This window comes from Anabrus simplex, chromosome 1 (genome assembly GCF_040414725.1).
Source record: "Anabrus simplex isolate iqAnaSimp1 chromosome 1, ASM4041472v1, whole genome shotgun sequence".
Lineage (NCBI taxonomy): Eukaryota > Metazoa > Arthropoda > Insecta > Orthoptera > Tettigoniidae > Anabrus > Anabrus simplex.
Window position 1 is genome coordinate 86,272,368 of NC_090265.1, and position 18,926 is coordinate 86,291,293.

Here is an 18,926-nt window from a genome sequence, read left to right on the forward strand (position 1 = left end):
ATAATTGACAAGGAACGCACTTTTCTACCACTTTACATGTTACCAGATATCATTAAGGCAATATTTGGGTAGTAAAAAGCAAAATAGATATTTATGTAATAAGTCCGAAATATGAGTGAGTAATACGCTGTTTTGAACGTTTTACATACAGGATATATTTACCAACAATTCCATATTACCTCAATAAATACAACCTTGAGGACATCAAAGTCATAGGACTCATGCTGGGTGCAAGGGGGACTACTGGTCACGTACTTACAACGCTTTGGTGTACAGAATGAGACCATTGCTAGTTGGGACCTCGATATCGATTTGAGGCATCACTTCTACGCTCCACCCAGTTAATTAAATCAATAAAGTAATTTATCTGCTCTTTCTTTGTGACTCAGTATTCTTTGCTCTACATCAAGGCCTCTCAGGGTGTATGCACCAGTGCATTGCGCTGTGCACGGTGCAAAATACGACTTCGCTTAGTTGACCAGAGTGCAGACCCCCACCCCTCGATTTGGAGCAATAGCGCTGCCTCCCTCTTTCCCCACGCCTGTCTCGCTCGCTCTGCTGTCTCCCTCTTCCTCACTTGCTCAGTAGCACTCCAAATCCGAGCCGAGTTGAGCCGAACTTAGCCGAGTCGCCCCGAGACGAAGAGTTGGTCCAAACCGAGCCGAGTGGGGCCGATGCACAGCGCACAGGAACTCTGCGTCGAAGTTTACACGCGTGAGATTTTGGGCGTTTGAGAGGCCCTGGTTTACATTATCAATAGAATTACTGTTTTCTTATTCTGTATCGTAATTAGATTAGATCAAACCAGAACAAACCACACACCATGGCTCAACAGCCCCGAAGAGCCATGGCCTATCAAGCGACCGATGCTCAGCCAAAAGGTCTGCAGATTACGAGGTGTCGTGTGGTCAGCACGACGAATCCTCTTGGCCGATACTCTCGGCTTTCTAGACTGGCGCCGCCATCTCACCGCCAGATGGTTCCTCAACTGCTATCACGTAGGCTGAGTAGATCTCGAACCATTCCTCAGATCACGGTAAAAATCCCTGACCTTGCCGGAATCGAACCCGGGGCCTCCGGGTAAGAGGCAGGCATGCTAACCCTACACCGCGCGGCCGGCTACTAGATTAGGTTCTAAATTTATATTCTTTGATGTTCTTCGTTGGTTTGGCAACCTCAGTCATTTGAGGAAGAATGAATATTATTATTATTATTATTATTATTATTATTATTATTATTATTATTATTATTATTATTATTATTATTATTATTATTATTATTATTATTATTATTATTTGGAGAGTCAAATTTCGATAGGTATTTCAGGGAACATAAACTGAAATCACTTTTTACTCAGACGTTATTACAAAAGCAATGATTTTATTAAAACTTATTTGTTAAGGACTTGTTTTCAAAAGATTACTGTGTTGGATTTAATTACTATGAAACCATTATCGAAAGTGACATCTTCAAATGTTCAACTTTGTTACTTGAATACTGTGTTATGAATACTCACCCATTAACGTGAAGAGAATTAAAGGTATTTGTTTTCCATGTTTCCACCTTTAAGCGCAGTACTTAACAACAATATTAAAGCAGGAATAAAACTGAAAACCTGATTTTAGGTACCAAGAAAGAAAATGCAACCAAGAAATTGAAAATCTACAATCAAGCATGAGATTGAAGAATTGCCTCCAGATGCAGATCATGTTGACGTCCACCACGAGAACGAGAAAAATAGTTTGAGACATCTCGAGATAATCAAGTTTGTAACATGAATAATTGTGTGGGGCTAATCTGAATCACAATGACCGCGTGCAGTCATTCTTCTGTGTCATTGTTAGAGCCAGAGTATCTGATTGTAGAAACTTAAACAGCAATCAGATACTGGATAAGTTAAACCATCGCCGTTATCTACTCGCAGGAAATTAGCCGACCTTAGATTCCTTTATAACGCTGTTAACAGTTTATTTCGTTTTCCTGAACCTGCATCCTTCTTTTCTCTACATGTCCCAACTCGCAAAACCAAGGTAAATCCACCCCCTTCATATTCCGTATTCCCGCCTCTCTCTTGTTCATTCCGCGTTCCAACCCTCCTTATCTTCTGACGGGAACTTGGACGTTTTCTCTTCGTATGCCTCCTTTAATTGATTCTTCGTTAACTTAACCTAGCTTATTTTCTTCGTATCCCTGTTTTCTCTTCTCATTGCTGCCCCCTCTATTGTACATATGTAATATTTATTTATTTTTTACCGTACTATACTGTTACTTATGTGTCATATACATGGTGTTTCTTTATTCCAATTACAGACTTCGAGGGCTTGCAGTGGGGATCAAGACGGTTAAGTTTAGCATAGGAACGTGTGTCCGGAAACGTACCGTCTTAACGCTACCCGTAAAAAACCCACCACAGCATACGTTAAAATCGCCCTCATTTTCGGCGCCACTGACTAACGTACGTACGTCATCGAACGATCAAGTGATGCCCCATACCCCTACAAGTTTGTTAACATTCCATATCATTCAGCTGAGTTTGTGATCCGCACGGAGACGTTTGTACCTGCTGTTGTTCTTGTGATTTTCGTTCATACGACAGTACAGCAGTAATTCTTTACTACGTATACAGCAGTAAGCTTTGGGCAATAGTGGATAGGTCTTGGTGATCTGATTACTTGGCCTGCACGTTCACCCGACTTGACACCGCCAGACTACTACCTGTGGGGTCGTATGCAAACTTGATTTACGAGACCCCTGTGGAATCTAAAAGAAGATCTACTGGCGCGGGTTATGGTTGCGGCGGATTTTGAAGGACCAGGTATTGATGATCGTATGTACGAGAACATGATACGTAGGTACTGTCCATGTCTGTGTTGACGTCCGTGGTCGTCACATCGAACCCCGTTTGTAATTGGACCCAGACGACAAGCAGCAGACGTCTAACAGAGCGCCGAAAATTTAGGAGCTGTGAAAGTGTTCTGTGGTGGTTTTTTGTGGGTAGCGGGAAGACGGTACGTTTCTGAACACAAGTTCCTATGATAAACTTAACCGTCTTCAATCAATCAATCAATCAATCAATCAATCAATCAATCAATCAATCAATCAATCAATCAATCAATCAATCAATCAATCAATCAATCAATCAATCAATCAATCAATCAATCAATATATCTATCTATCTATCAATCAATCAATCAATACTGATCTGCATTTAGGGCAGTCGCCCAGGTGGCGGATTCCCTATCTGTTGCTTTCCTAGCCTTTTCCTAAATGGTTTCAAAAAAATTGGAAATTTATTGAACATCTCCCTTGGTACGTTATTCCAATCCCTAACTCCCCTTCCTATAAATGAATATTTGCCCCAGTTTGTCCACTTGAATTCCAACTTTATCTTCATATTGTGATCTTTCCTACTTTTATAAACGCCATTCAAACTTATTCGTCTACTATTGTCATTCCACGCCATCTCTCCGCTCACAGCTCGGAACATACCACTTAGTCGAGCAGCTCTTCTTCTTTCTCTCAATTCTTCCCAACCCAAACATTGCAACATTTTTGTAACGCTACTCTTTTGTCGGAAATCACCCAGAACAAATCGAGCTGCTTTTCTTTGGATTTTTTCCAGTTCTTGAATCAGGTAATCCTGGTGAGGGTCCCATACACTGGAACCATACTCTAGTTGGGGTCTTACCAGAGACTTATATGCACTCTCCTTTACATCTTTACTACAACCCCTAAACACCCTCATAACCATGTGTAGAGATCGGTACCCTTTATTTACAATCCCATTTATGTGAGTACCCCAGTGAAGATCTTTCCTTATATTAACACCTAGATACTTACAATGATCCCCAAAAGGAACTTTCACCCCATCAACGCAGTAATTAAAACTGAGAGGACGTTTCCTATTTGTGAAACTTACAACCTGACTTTTACCCCGTTTAAAACATACCATTGCCTGCTGTCCATCTCACCACATTTTCGAGGTCACGTTGCAGTTGCTCACAATCTTGTAACTTATTTATCACTCTATAGAGAATAACATCATCCGCAAAAAGCCTTACCTCCGATTCCACTCCTTTACTCATATCATTTATATATATAAGAAAACATAAAGGTCCGATAATACTGCCTTGAGGAATTCCCCTCTCAATTATTACAGGGTCAGATGAAGCTTCACCTACTCTAATTCTCTGAGATCTATTTTCTAGAAATATAGCAACCCATTCAGTCACTCTTTTGTCTAGTCCAATTGCACCCATTTTTGCCAGTAGTCTCCCATGATCCACCCTATCAAATGCTTTAGACAGGTCAATCGCGATACAGTCCATTTGACCTCCAGAATCCAAGATATCTGCTATATCTTGCTGGAATCCTACAAGTTGAGCTTCAGTGGAATAACCTTCCCTAAAACCGAATTGCCTTCTATCGAACCAGTTATTAATTTCACAAACATGTCTAATATAATCAGAAAGAATGCCTTCCCAAAGCTTACATACAATGCATGTCAAACTTACTGGCCTGTAATTTTCAGCTTTATGTCTATCACCCTTTCCTTTATACACAGGGGCTACTATAGCAACTCTCCATTCATCTGGTATAGCTTCTCCGACCAAACAATAATCAAATAAGTACTTCAGATATGGTACTATATCCCAACCCATTGTCTTTAGTATATCCCCAGAAATCGGATCAATTCCAGCCGCTTTTCTAGTTTTCAACTTTTGTATCTTATTATAAATGGCATGGTTATCATATGCAAATTTTATTATTCTTTGGTCTTAGTCTCCTCCTCTATCTCGACATTATCCTTGTAACCAACAATCTTTACATACTGCTGACTGAATACTTCTGCTTTTTGAAGATCCTCACATACACACTCCCCTTGTTCATTAATTATTCCTGGAATGTCCTTCTTGGAACCTGTTTCTGCCTTAAAATACCTATACATACCCTTCCATTTTTCACTAAAATTCGTATGACTGCCAATTATGCTTGCCATCATGTTATCCTTAGCTGCCTTCTTTGCTAGATTCAATTTTCTAGTAAGTTCCTTCAATTTCTCCTTACTTCCACAGCCATTTCTAACTCTATTTCTTTCCAGTCTGCACTTTCTTCTTAGTCTCTTTATTTCTCTATTATAATAAGGTGGGTCTTTACCATTCCTTACACCCTTAATGGTACAAACCTGTTTTCGCATTCCTCAACAATTTCATTAAACCCATCCCAGAGTCTGTTTACATTTTTATTTACCGTTTTTCACCGATCATAGTTACTTTTTAGAAACTGCCTCATGCCTGCTGTATCAGCCATATGGTACTGCTTAACAGTCCTACTTTTAAGACCTTCCTTTCTATCACATTTATTTTTAACTACGACAAAAACATCTTCATGATCACTAATACCATCTATTACTTCAGTTTCCCTATAGAGCTCATGTGGTTTTATCAGCACGACATCCAGGATATTTTTCCCTCTAGTTGGTTCCATCACTTTCTGAATCAGCTGTCCTTCCCATATTAACTTATTTGCCATTTGTTGGTCATGCTTCCTGTCGTTTGCATTTCCTTCCCAATTGACATCTGGTAAATTCAGATCTCCCACTACAATCACATTTCTTTCCATGTCGTTTTCCACATAGCTGACTATCCTATCAAATAATTCCGAATCCGCGTCAGTGCTACCCTTTCCCGATCTGTACACTCCAAATATATCAAGTTGCCTATTATCTTTAGAAATGAGCCTTACACCTAGAATTTCATGTGTCTCATCTTTAACTTTTTCGTAGCTTACAAATTCTTCTTTCACCAGAATGAACACTCCCCCTCCCACCCTTCCTATCCTATCTCTACGATACACACTCCAGTGCCTTGAGAAAATTTCTGCATCCATTATATCATTTCTCAGCCATGATTCAACTCCTATTACAATATCTGGTAAATATATATCTTTGACCTCCAGAATCCAAGATATCTGCTATATTTTGCTGGAATCCTACTAGTTGAGCTTCAGTGGAATAACCTTTCCTAAAACCGAATTGCCTTCTATCGAACCAGTTATTAATTTCACAAACATGTCTAATACAATCAGAAAGAATGCCTTCCCAAAGCTTACATACAATGCATGTCAAACTTACTGGCCTGTAATTTTCAGCTTTATGTCTATCAACCTTTCCTTTATACACAGGGGCTACTATAGCAATTCTCCGTTCATATGGTATAGCTTCTTCGACCAAACAATAATCAAATAAGTACTTCAGATATGGTACTATATCCCAACCCATTGTCTTTAGTATATCCCCAGAAATCGGATCAATTCCAGCCGCTTTTCTAGTTTTCAACTTTTGTATCTTATTGTAAATGTCATTTTTATAATATGTAAATTGTATTACTTCTTTGGCCTTAGTCTCCTCCTCTATCTCGACATCATCCTTGTAACCAACAATCTTTACATACTGCTGACTGAATACTTCTGCTTTTTGAAGACCCTCACATACACACTCCCCTTGTTCATTAATTATTCCTGGAATGTCCTTCTTGTAACCTGATTCTGCCTTAAAATACCTATACATACCATTCCATTTTTCACTAAAATTTGTATGACTGCCAATTATGCTTGCCATCATGTTATCCTTAGCTGCCTTCTTTGCTAGATTCAATTTTCTAGTAAGTTCCTTCAATTTCTCCTTACTTCCACAGCCATTTCTAACTCTATTTCTTTCCAGTCTGCACCTTCTCCTTAGTCTCTTTATTTCTCTATTATAATAAGGTGGGTCTTTACTATTCCTTACCACCCTTAAAGGTACAAACCTGTTTTCTCATTCCTCAACAATTTCTTTAAACCCATCCCAGAGTCTGTTTACATTTTTATTTACCGTTTTCCACCGATCATAATTACTTTTCAGAAACTGCCTCATGCCTTCTCTATCACCCATATGGTACTGCCAAACAGTCCTACTTTTAAGACCTTCCTTTCTATCACATTTATTTTTAACTACCACAAAAACAGCTTCATGATCACTAATAACATCTATTACTTCAATTTCCCTATAGAGCTCATCTGGTTTTATCAGCACGACATCCAGGATATTTTTCCCTCTAGTTGGTTCCATCACTTTCTGAATCAGCTGTCCTTCCCATATTAACTTATTTGCCATTTATTGGTCATGCTTCCTGTCGTTCGCATTTCCTTCCCAATTGACATCTGGCAAATTCAGATCTCCCGCTGCAATCACATTTCTTTCCATGTCGTTTCCCACATAGCTGACTATCCTATCAAATAATTCCGAATCCGCGTCAGTGCTACCCTTTCCCGATCTGTACACTCCAAATATATCAAGTTGCCTATTATCTTTAGAAATGTGCTTTACACCTAGAATTTCATGTGTCTCATCTTTAACTTTTTCGTAGCTTACAAATTCTTCTTTCACCAGAATGAACACTCCTCTCCCACCATTCCTAGCCTATCTCTACGATACACACTCCAGTGCCTTGAGAAAATTTCTGCATCCATTATATCATTTCTCAGCCATGATTCAACTCCTATTACAATATCTGGTAAATGTATATCTATTAAATTACTTAATTCTATTCCTTCTTTACAATACTTCTACAGTTCAACACTAACAATTTTATGTCATCCCTACTTGATTTCCAGTTCCCTGTTCCCTTATCACCGCTCCCTAGGCCATCCCGTTGCCCTGAATGTACCTCCCTATTACCCTTCCAAACAAATTTCCTAACTTATACGTACCACTGCGGTTTAAATGAAGGCCATCCGAGCGCAGATCCCTATCTCCTACCCACCCATTAGGATCTAGAAATTTCACTCCCAGTTTCCCACATACCCACTCCATAGTCTCGTTTAAATCCCCAATCACCCTCCAGTCAGTATCCCTCCCACACAGTATTCCACTAATAACAATCTCAGCTTTCTTAAACTTCACCCGTGCTGCATTTACCAGATCCCACACATCTCCAACTATGTTGGTACTTATACCAGCTTGCCCTACGTTGTTGGTACCAACGTGAAACACTACCACCTTCTCCTTCCCCTCCCCCCTCTCTTCTACTTTCCTCAACATCTGCCTCAACCTAATTCCTGGATAACATTCTACCCTGGTTCCCTTTCCTCCACACACTTTCCCCACGTGTCTAACGATGGAATCCCCCATGACCAGAGCCTCAACCCTACCCACCTCATTTGATCTCCTCCCCTCCTGGTCAGACCTATCTTTCCTGATAGCTGCAGAAGCTACTTCCTCCTCCCTTTTCTCCTTCCCATGACCCTGTTCCACCTGTCTTTTCCTATCCTCTACTCTACATTTCCCTTTCCTACCTTTTCCGTTCCTCCTACTTCCACACATCTCAGCAACAGTTCCCTGTCCGTCATCGTCCCTCTGTTGTTCTACCTGGAGTGACTCGTACCGATTTCGCACAGACACCTGTCCTGAATTCTGATCCTGATTAGAGCCCTTAGCCTGCAATCTCCTTCCCCTTAGAACATTAGGCCACCTGTCTTCTACAACTCCTCCCTTTCCTTCCCCTCCCTCTTGTACACCTACTTTAACCTGTACATTGTTTGAGAGAGTCCTATCTTCCTTCCTGTCTTCTGTGAGAATCCTAATTATCTCCCTCAAACTTTCCAACTCCTCCCTCATACCCCTCAATGCCTCGCCACACCCACAGTAAGTACACTCGCGCTCCTTAGCCATTCTTTACGGAAAAAATGAAATTAAAAATAAAATAACTTATTTGCAAAAAAAAAATAAATGAACGGAGGGATATATTGTCTGGGATAGTACACAACAATAAGGTAATTAATATACGACTACACTACAATACTACTTAGTCGTGCTCTATTTTTTTCCTACAACCCCTGACAGGATAAAAACTGCTGTTAATTACTGAATATCGAAAGTAATACATAAGAACTACACAATTCCAAACTGCAATTAAGCCTATCCTAATTACAACAACAGTATTTTAGTAAGAGTTTCTACGGATACCTCTAATACACCAGTACTACACAAATATTTTACAATAAGAAAATAAGCACACTGAATTCTAATAGGATATTACTCGTGTACTACTGTACAGTACACTACAGTAATTTTAAACTACTTTCAGACGTATCCTAATTACGATACCGGTACCGTACCGTATGCCACTACTAAGCACAACAGAAATGAAATTTGCAAGAACTACTGTACTCAAAGATTACCAACGAAGCTAAATGCTTAGACAAATTATTATTAGTATTACGGTCTAATAGATACACACGAAAGATAACACACGAATATAGCAGGCAAGATACGGCACTATCTAAATGTACTGTATCTATACTACAATGTATCTACACTACACTACACTGCGTTTGGTTAAATGCTTAAGTATCGAAAGGATTGCCGTACACGAAGAAAAACACGAATATAACTGGCAAGATACTATCTAATATATTATACCTTATCTTCACTACAATTCTACTGAAATGTGGTTATGTGATTATTACAGCGGGTGGATTACTATTATTTTTCCCCTACTCCACGGGACGGAGAATAAAAGTGTCCTTAATTAGGCATACTGAAAAATACAATACAATAATTTCTCAAATATTTCTATCAAAACTACTACTACTACTACTCCAGGGACTTGAACTACAATTACTGGGATATATGAACTTTATTATTATTCGTTAACCGTTCATAAATACTGAAAGATCGAGGGAGCGAAATATAAATTACGGATACTTTAACTACCTACTCAGAAGTACAAATGAATAGAATACAAGGTCAGCTGATTTTTATTTATATTTACTGGACTACACTACACCCTTTGTTCACGACTCTAGCCAACAATGCAATATTTGAATATGAGGAGCGACAATAATCAATAACATTACAACGACTGTTAACTATTACCGTGTGATCTCTTTTAACTTCGTTTTAAATAGAAGTTTACAGGTGTATCGTGTTTTTTAATGTAGTAAATTATCACCTTCGCGATAGTTTGAACGGATATCTATACGAAATACCGGAGAAGTTGCTGCAGAAGTTACAGTACTATTCCTTATGATAATCTGCCATTGTAAGTATAACCAACGAACCTACAGATATTTACAAATATTTTTAAAGTTAATATTATTACCTAAAGTATTTCCTAAACTAAATTCGAAACAAGGTACACCTAGCTAGCCTACGTAACATAGAAAACATAGAAAACGTAATTTACTGAAGACCAACGGAATTTACTTGTTACAAAATTTAAATAAATATCACTACTCCCAATTTCTACCAACAAGCACTAAACACCACTATATAAACAGCACTAAATGAATCAGATATACAGAAAATTAAGCTATTTCAATAGGTTTTCACTACTTTATCGCTACAATAATGCAAGAGCTCTCTCAACAGCCAACCGTTCTCAAGCGCATCCAACAATGCAAAAACTCAAAAAACTCAAAAACTTGGTCCCCACTGCAAGCTCTCAATGTCTGTAACGCGAATTTTGAAACATCCTGTATGTATTTATCTCACAATGCTTAGCTGTAAGTTCTTCTCTTCTTTTTACTTTAAAAATCTTTAATTTTTCTCGTTCTTTTCTTTTGCCTTTATGTTTTTGGTTAATTGTTGTGTCTCTACAGTTGTTTTGTTAATTTTTAATTTTCTTCCGCTATTTTTAATATTATATAATTTATATCATTGTTTTTCCACTTGATTCTTTTATGTTTGCAATGTCTTACTCCATTGTAAATATATTTTTCATTGTGGATCTCTGTAATTCGGTTTCTCGGTGTTTTGGTTTCCCAAATAAATAAATAAATAAATAAATAAATAAATAAATAAATAAATAAATAAATAAATAAATAATAACAAAGGGATTGAACTATTTTGTTTTTAATATATCTAGTGCTGTCATTCAGTTCCTGGTTAAAGAGGAAATTCCTATTCAGGAAACTCACCACAGATTTCAGCTGGCGTGTAAACACGTATGTATGAGTGACACCAGTGTTAGCAGGAGTGAACAACTTAAAAATAAAATGGTTGCGATCTTGATTATTGTTTCAAGAGGAAGTAGAATTGGGTAACCATCCTTTCTCAACACCAATAAGAAGGAAAACAGAAGAAATCCCGAACTTGGAAGAATGAAGTAATGCGCACAAGAATGGCCACGACGAGTGTGAAAATGGGAGACTGCCTATGTCTCACAAACCTAATATATTCTGGCTCTGAATAGAACAAGTGTTGACCAAGGGAGGTTGGATAAGAGATATGAAAATAAGGAACCTGGCACAAGTAACTAGAAGCAATGACAGACTCAGCTAGAAGCCTCATGATCGCCAATCCACGCTCCCAACTGAAACCCCAGGAGGTTCCCCCTACGGTTGCCTTTTACAACAGGCAAGGTATATCCTACAACCCCCACTTCAAGAATTTCCCCAGCAAAAATAGAGTCGAGTAGAACCTGAAGAGTATCCAATCCACAGATCATGAACCTGCCTTCAATAAACTAACGTCTTGTTTACCTGGCTTATTCTTATTTATGTATTCACTTCATATATGAAGCCTCCATGTATCAATGTCCTGCTTTAAGTAAAAACGCTTTTGCATTAAATGTGAATAAATCACGAATTTCACCTTTGTTGAGTGTATATCTTCCGTTTTATGGACTTGAGTATTGAACCAGGAATTCTCCTAACAACATGTGCATTTTAAAACTGGTTACAGTAAGTTGCGCTAGTACATACTGGATTAAGAGATTTTTCAAAATGATTGTTATAGATGTTGAATTAATTGCAAATGAAAAACACATTGCAATTCATTATATTCACATGGAGTTTGTAAGGAAGTAAATGGTACTGTTTATACAAAAACTTCAAAATTATAACTCAGTTTTTGTGTACTACAACGATAGCCATATCAGCACCTGTTTGGAGTAAGTGTGTCAATATTCAAGAGAATCCACTGTCGAAATGATTAGTAATCAGCATCCGGATTACAATGTCTGACCTCAGAAAAATTATTTCCCTAATTTCAGTCATATATTGACCGGTTTATGTCAGTAGTGGAGCCCGATGGTTGTGTCGTAGTATTAATGTTCGTTGCCACAATCTATAAATTTAAAGTGAAGTGAAGACAATTTTTCAGCTAGAAGCCCCATGATCGCCAATCCACGCTCCCAACTGAAACCCCTGGAGGTTCCCCCTGCGGTCGCCTTTTACAACAGGCAAGGTATATCCTACCACCCTCACTTCAAGAATTTCCCCAGGAAAAATCGAGTCGACTTGACAGAAGGTACGTAAAGATATCAGACATTTCAGTGTGTCCGTATTACGAGAATATTTGGCTAATATGTGTGATGGTGGTTGAAATGATTGACTTCCAACTGGGTTAACCTATTTGAGGAAATGTTACGGTGTATTAGTCCTACACCAATAGACCTCTATCGTCTTCACTTACAAACAACACAGTTTCTCCAGCAGCCACCGTACGACCTATGCAGAAGATATTTATATTTATTAATTCTGATATCTTTATAAGACATTTGAAAATGGACTACATGCTTACTTTCACCCTATATTTTGGTTCAGTGAGTCAGTTTCCTTTACTAGTGATTAGCATGTACATGCTGTGCCTAAGGAGAAACATGCTACATAGAATATTACCAATAAAGCCACGTAGACTGGAAACGAGAACTAGAAAATTTTAAAGAGAGACTTCTGGAAATGAGAACTGTAGAGTATTGCCTTCTTGCTTTCTCATTGCAAAATACGTGCTTCAGTGAACCGAAGTTCACCACTATCCATGCAGTCATCCCACGGACCACTGACCTGAGAATAAGCTCTTCCCGTCTTAGTCATTCTGTTGGAACTACAGATGCTGCAAGACCTCGTTCGTAAACGCGAGTTGGAATATCGAGCTCACGCATCACAGGAGTGAGCCGTTAGTAATCAGGAACATTTCAGTGTATGCTGCTGAGCTTCTGTATGCTATACAAATAAGATTTTAACGTTGTTGTTGTTTCAGTTGGAAATTATCTTAGCTTAGTAGAGTGTAGGGAACACGCTTCTGGTGATCATGTGAGCGTAGGTATTGCTTAGAATTTGTTTGTGCTGTAACCATTAGTAGCCGGCACCGCGGTGTAGAGGTAGCATGCCTGCTTGTTACCAGGAGACCCCGCGTTCGATTTCCGGCCAGGTCAGGGAATTTTACCTGGATCTGAGGGCTGGTTCGAGGTCCACTCAACCTAAGTAATCACAATTGAGGAGCTACCTGACTGTGAGATGGTGGCCTCGGTCTAGGAAGCCAAGTATAACGGCCAAGAGGATTCGTTGTGCTGACGACACGTCACTTCGTAATCTGCAGTCCTTCGGGCTGAGCAGTGGTCCCTTGATAGTCCATGTTACCTTCAGGGCTATTGCGCCATGGGGTTTGGATTTGTTTTGTTTGTAATCATTAATCACCTGCTACTCGACCTTGGACGAACCGTACTACCCGCAGCAGTAAGAAGCGCAACCAAATCGAACCGCTGAATTAACTCATTAAGGCCCTCTGTTAATTTTGAAAACAAAGTTTCAAATCTGTTCTCAAAGTATTGTTATTACTGAAAAAGTATGTTTCTTTTAGCTATCGTGGTTATAAATTTTCTTTTACCGGAAATAAGCGCCAGATTCATAGTTTACTTGTCAACTCCACAACAGATTTGTGCCTTAGTCTGCAACATATTCCGTACTTCCACCATCACAACCTTGAATTGTTGTTCTCAGATTTACGTTACAGCCCTTCCTGATGGCAACCCTTTTTGGAAGGTTGTAATCACTCTAGCGTGTTTCTGTGATGATTGGTAGTGTAGTGTGGTGTCTGTATGTTATGAAGAGGAAAGTATTGGGCCAGATACAAACACACAGAAGAATTGATCAGACGCGCTTAAAATCCCCGACCCGGCCGGGAACAGAACCCGAGATCCTCTGAACAGAAGACAACAATACTGACCATTCCGCTAAGGAGTGGGCAATATATTATCATATAAATAATTTTAGAAATGAAATTTTTGCATGCTAATTTGAATAGAAGTGACCACACATTAGCCTATCTGTAAATGATCGCAATTAATACAGATTTCTATATTAAGTTAAATGCACATTCTTCCTCTTAAGGTCTACGGTCCTATTTACGGACGGCTTAAACCTTCAATTCTTTAAAAAATTGTTGAAATTTTCGAATTTGTAAAGTGATATATTTTAAACAGAAACTAAATTCAGATTAAAGTAATTGTTACAACGCTGTGTTCCGGGAAAGCTCACCTTCATCCCTAATGTAGACAGCGATGTATTCACTCATTTGCATCAATATTGTATATTTTGATGTCGACTCTATATGACATGAAATAATGTATTCTGCTGTATGGTATCTCTACAGTTTCAGTAGAGTACACACAGTTTTATAAACAATTTAAAAAGCTTCCCATTTACCCAGATCGAAGCAATTCACGGACCATCTCTACAACCACAAATGGCCCGATAAGATTTACTCAAACACGGGAAACGGGAGACCACATGCTGGACTGCGAGCTTCCTTGGTGATTCATGGCCGTACCGACTCAAGGAAGGGAAAAAGAAAAGAAAACAGCCAGCACTTCCATAAATTTCTGAGCCCTTATCCACAATTGACCAGCCACATCACACCCACCCAGTTACACATATCACCCCCCCCCCCCAATCGCCCACTAAATACACCAAGTATTTGAAAGCGAAATAGGAGACATAGACAGAAACATCACACGTTTGTAATCAATACTCGGTGATTTTGAATGAATCTGGCCCAAAATGAATACGATATTTATAGTCCATAAATGGAATAACTCGGCGATTACTGATTATATTTAACTTTGGTGGGCATTTATTGAATATTTCGATGAACCCAAACCCCATAAGGCAACAGCCCCGAAGCGCCTTGGCCTACGAAGCGACCGCTGCTCAGCCCAAAGGCATGAAGATTATGAATTGTCGTGCGGTCGGCACGACGAACCCTCTCGGCCGTTATTCTCGGCTTTATGGACCGGGGCCGCTATCTCACCATCAGATAGCTCCTCAATTGTAAACACGTAGGCTGTGTGGATTTCGAACCAGCCATCAGGTCCAGGTAAAATTCCCTAACCTGGCCGGGAATCGAACCCGGGGCCTCCGGGTAAGAGTCAGATACGCTACCCCTACACCACGGGGCCAGCAAATATTTAGATGGTAAAGTTAAGTGATATTTTTTCATTTCAAGTTCATTTTTATTTATTTATTTATTTATTTATTTATTTATTTATTTATTTATTTATCCGTGACTGGAAGAGAGGATATAATAATAGATTTTATTCCAGCCAATGGCCATACAGATGTAAGATCACGTTACACGAGGCAATATCGAGTGAATTGCGTTTTTTATATTTAGTCCCCTCCTCTATGAACCATGTGACCTTGCCGCGGTGGGGATGATTGCGTGTCCCAATGACGCAGATAGCCGAGCCGCAGGTGCAACAATATCGGATGGGTATCTGTTGAGAGACCAGACTAACGAATGGTTCATCGAAAAGGGGTAGCAGCCTTTCGGAAGTTGCAAGGGCGGCAGTCTAAATGATTGACTGATATGGCCTTGTAATAATACTCAACTTGGTTTAGCTGTGTTGATACTGCTACACGGCTGAAAGCAACGGGAAACTACAGCCGTAACTAACTCCCGAGAACATGCAGCTCTCTCTGTATGAATGATGTAGTGATGATGGCTTCCTCCCGGGTAAAATATCTCTGAGATAAACTAGTCCCCCATTCGGAACTCCGGGTGGGGACTACACGAGAGGGGGCGATCTTCAGGAAGATGGATACTGACATTCTGCGAGTCGGAACTTGGAATGTTAGAAGTTTGAATCGTTGTGGCAGATTAGAGAATCTGAAAAGGGAGATGGATAGACTAAAGTTAGATGTAGTTGGTATAAGTGAAGTACATTGGCACGAAGAACAGGATTTTTGGTCAGGTGACTACCGAATTATCAACACGAAATCAAACAAGGGAAATGCAGGAGTTGGTTTAATAATGAATAAGAAAATAGGGCAGCGGGCAAGCTACTACGACCAGCATAGTGAAATAATTATTGTTGTCAAGGTAGACACCAAACCAATGCCCACCACAATAGGGCAGATCTATGTGCCTACTAGTTCGGCGGATGACGAGGAAATCGAAAGAATATATGAAGAAATAGAAGATTTAATACAATATGTAAAAAGTGACGAGAATCTAATTGTGACGGGAGACTGGAATGCAGTGGTAGGCCGAGGAGGAGAAGGTAATACAGTAGTAGAATTCGAATTGGGACAAAGGAACGAAAGAGGAAGTCGGCTGGTTGAATTCTGCACTGATCATAATTTAGTCCTTGCCAATACTTGTTTCAAACACCACAAACGACGGCTGTATACGTGGACGAGATCTGGAGACACTGGAAGATATCAAATAGACTTCGTTATGATTAGGCAGAGATTCAGAAACCAGGTGTTGGATTGCAAAAGTTTCCCAGGAGCAGACGTGGACTCTGACCACAACTTGTTGGTCATGAAATGCCATCTGAAGTTGAAGAAATTGAAGAAAGGAAAGAATGCAAAAAGATGGGATCTAGACAAGTTGAAAGAAAAGAGTGTGAGGGATTGTTTCAAGGAACATGTTGCACAAGGGCTAAATGAAAAGGCTGAAGGAAATACAATAGAGGAAGAGTGGATAGTCATGAAAAATGAAGTCAGCAGGGCTGCTGAAGAGATATTAGGAAGGAAGAAAAGATCAACTAAGAATCAGTGGATAACTCAGGAGTTACTAGACCTGATTGATGAACGACGAAAATACAAGAATGCTAGAACTGAAGAGGGCAGAAAAGAATACAGGCGATTAAAGAATCAAGTTGATAGAAAGTGCAAGGTAGCTAAGGAAGACTGGCTGAAGGAGAAGTGCAAGGATGTCGAAGGTTGTATGGTCCTGGGGAAGGTAGATGCTGCATACAAGAAAATCAAGGAAACCTTTCGAGAAAGGAAATCTAGGTGTATGAATATTAAGAGCTCAGATGGAAAGCCACTTCTAGGGAAAGAAGACAAAGCAGAAAGACGGCAGGAGCATATCCAACAGTTGTATCAAGGTAAAGATGTAGATAATGTGGTTCTCGAACAAGAAGAGGCTCATGATGCTGATGAAATGGGAGACCCAATTTTGAGATCAGAGTTTGACAGAGCTGTGAGAGACCTAAATAGGAACAAGGCACCTGGAATTGATGACATTCCTTCTGAATTACTGACTGTCTTAGGGGAATGCAGCATGGCAAGGTTATTCCATTTAGTGTGTAAGATGTATGAGACAGGAGAAGTCCCATACGATTTTCGGCAGAATGTTGTTATACCTATTTCCAAGAAAGCCGGTGCTGACAGGTGTGAAAATTACCGCACCATTAGTTTAGTATCTCATGCCTGCAAAATTTTAACACGTTTTATTTACAGAAGAATGGAAAAACAAGTTGAAGCTGAGTTGGGAAAGATCAATTTGGCTTCAGAAGGAATGTAGTAACACGTGAAGCAATCATGACTTTACGTCTGATCTTACAGGATCGTATCAAGAAGGACAAGCCCACGTACATGGCATTCATAGATCTAGAAAAAGCATTCGATAATGTTGATTGGACCAAGCTATTTAAGATTCTGAAGGTGATTGGGATCAGATACCGAGAACGAAGAATTATCTACAATCTGTATAAAAATCAGTCTGCGATGATAATAATCGATGGCTTTGAAAAAGAAGCAGCAATCCAGAATGGAGTGAGGCAAGGCTGCAGTTTGTCCCCCTCCTCTTCAATGTTTACATAGAACAGGCAGTAAAGGAAATCAAAGAGGGATTTAGAAAGGGAATCACAATCCAAGGAGAGGAAATCAAAACCTTGAGATTTGCCGATGATATTGTTATTTTATCTGAGACTTCAGAAGATCTCGAGAAGCTGCTGAATGGTATGGACGAAGTTTTGGGTAAGGAGTACAAGATGCTAATAAATAAGTCCAAAACAAAAGTAATGGAGTGCAGTCGAACGAAGGCAGATGATGCAGGAAATATTAGATTACGAAATGAAGTCTTAAAGGAAGTAGATGAATATTGTTATTTGGGTAGTAAAATAACAAACAATGATAGAAGTAAGGAGGACATAAAATGCAGAGTAGCACAAGCAATGAAGAGCTTTCTTAAGAAAATAAATTTGCCTACTTCAAACATTGATATAGGAATTAGAAATATTTTTTGAAGATATTAGTGTGGAGCGTGGCATTATATTGCACCACTCCCGCGTCCAGGTGGGGATACACGAGTTCCAGACTAGCTCTTAATAACAACTCCATCTACTAAATATTGCTGGGTTGTGAGTTCCGCGTGAGAAAGTATGCCGATGGCCTACAGTAAATCCCAACCTACGTAGATGAACGTCTTCAACACGCTATCAGTCGGATACCGTATTTGTATGATACCGGAATTTATCGTAAAAATCAGATTATCATGGCTTGTCAAGAATTCCGTATATGTCATCATCATAATCACGATCAGAATTAGTCATTATAAGCTTATATCTAATACTTATTCTAAATAGACATTGAAAGAATTTTAATGTTTTCACTACTCAGCTTTTATTAATAAATTGGTCTAAGTATGATTTAAAATAAAGGTAGAGTATCTTGAAAAATTATTTATACACTATGGCTGGTTTCCTACGCAATCAGCATCTCTAAATGATGTCATTATGTAGCATTGGAGAAAACAGGTTTAGAGAAACCTTTAACATAAAAAGAAATAAAATCAGGCCTCATTTATCTATGTCCTAATCCTGGCCTGTCAAAAAAATTGTGTCATAATTAGGTAGTATCCAAGGATAATA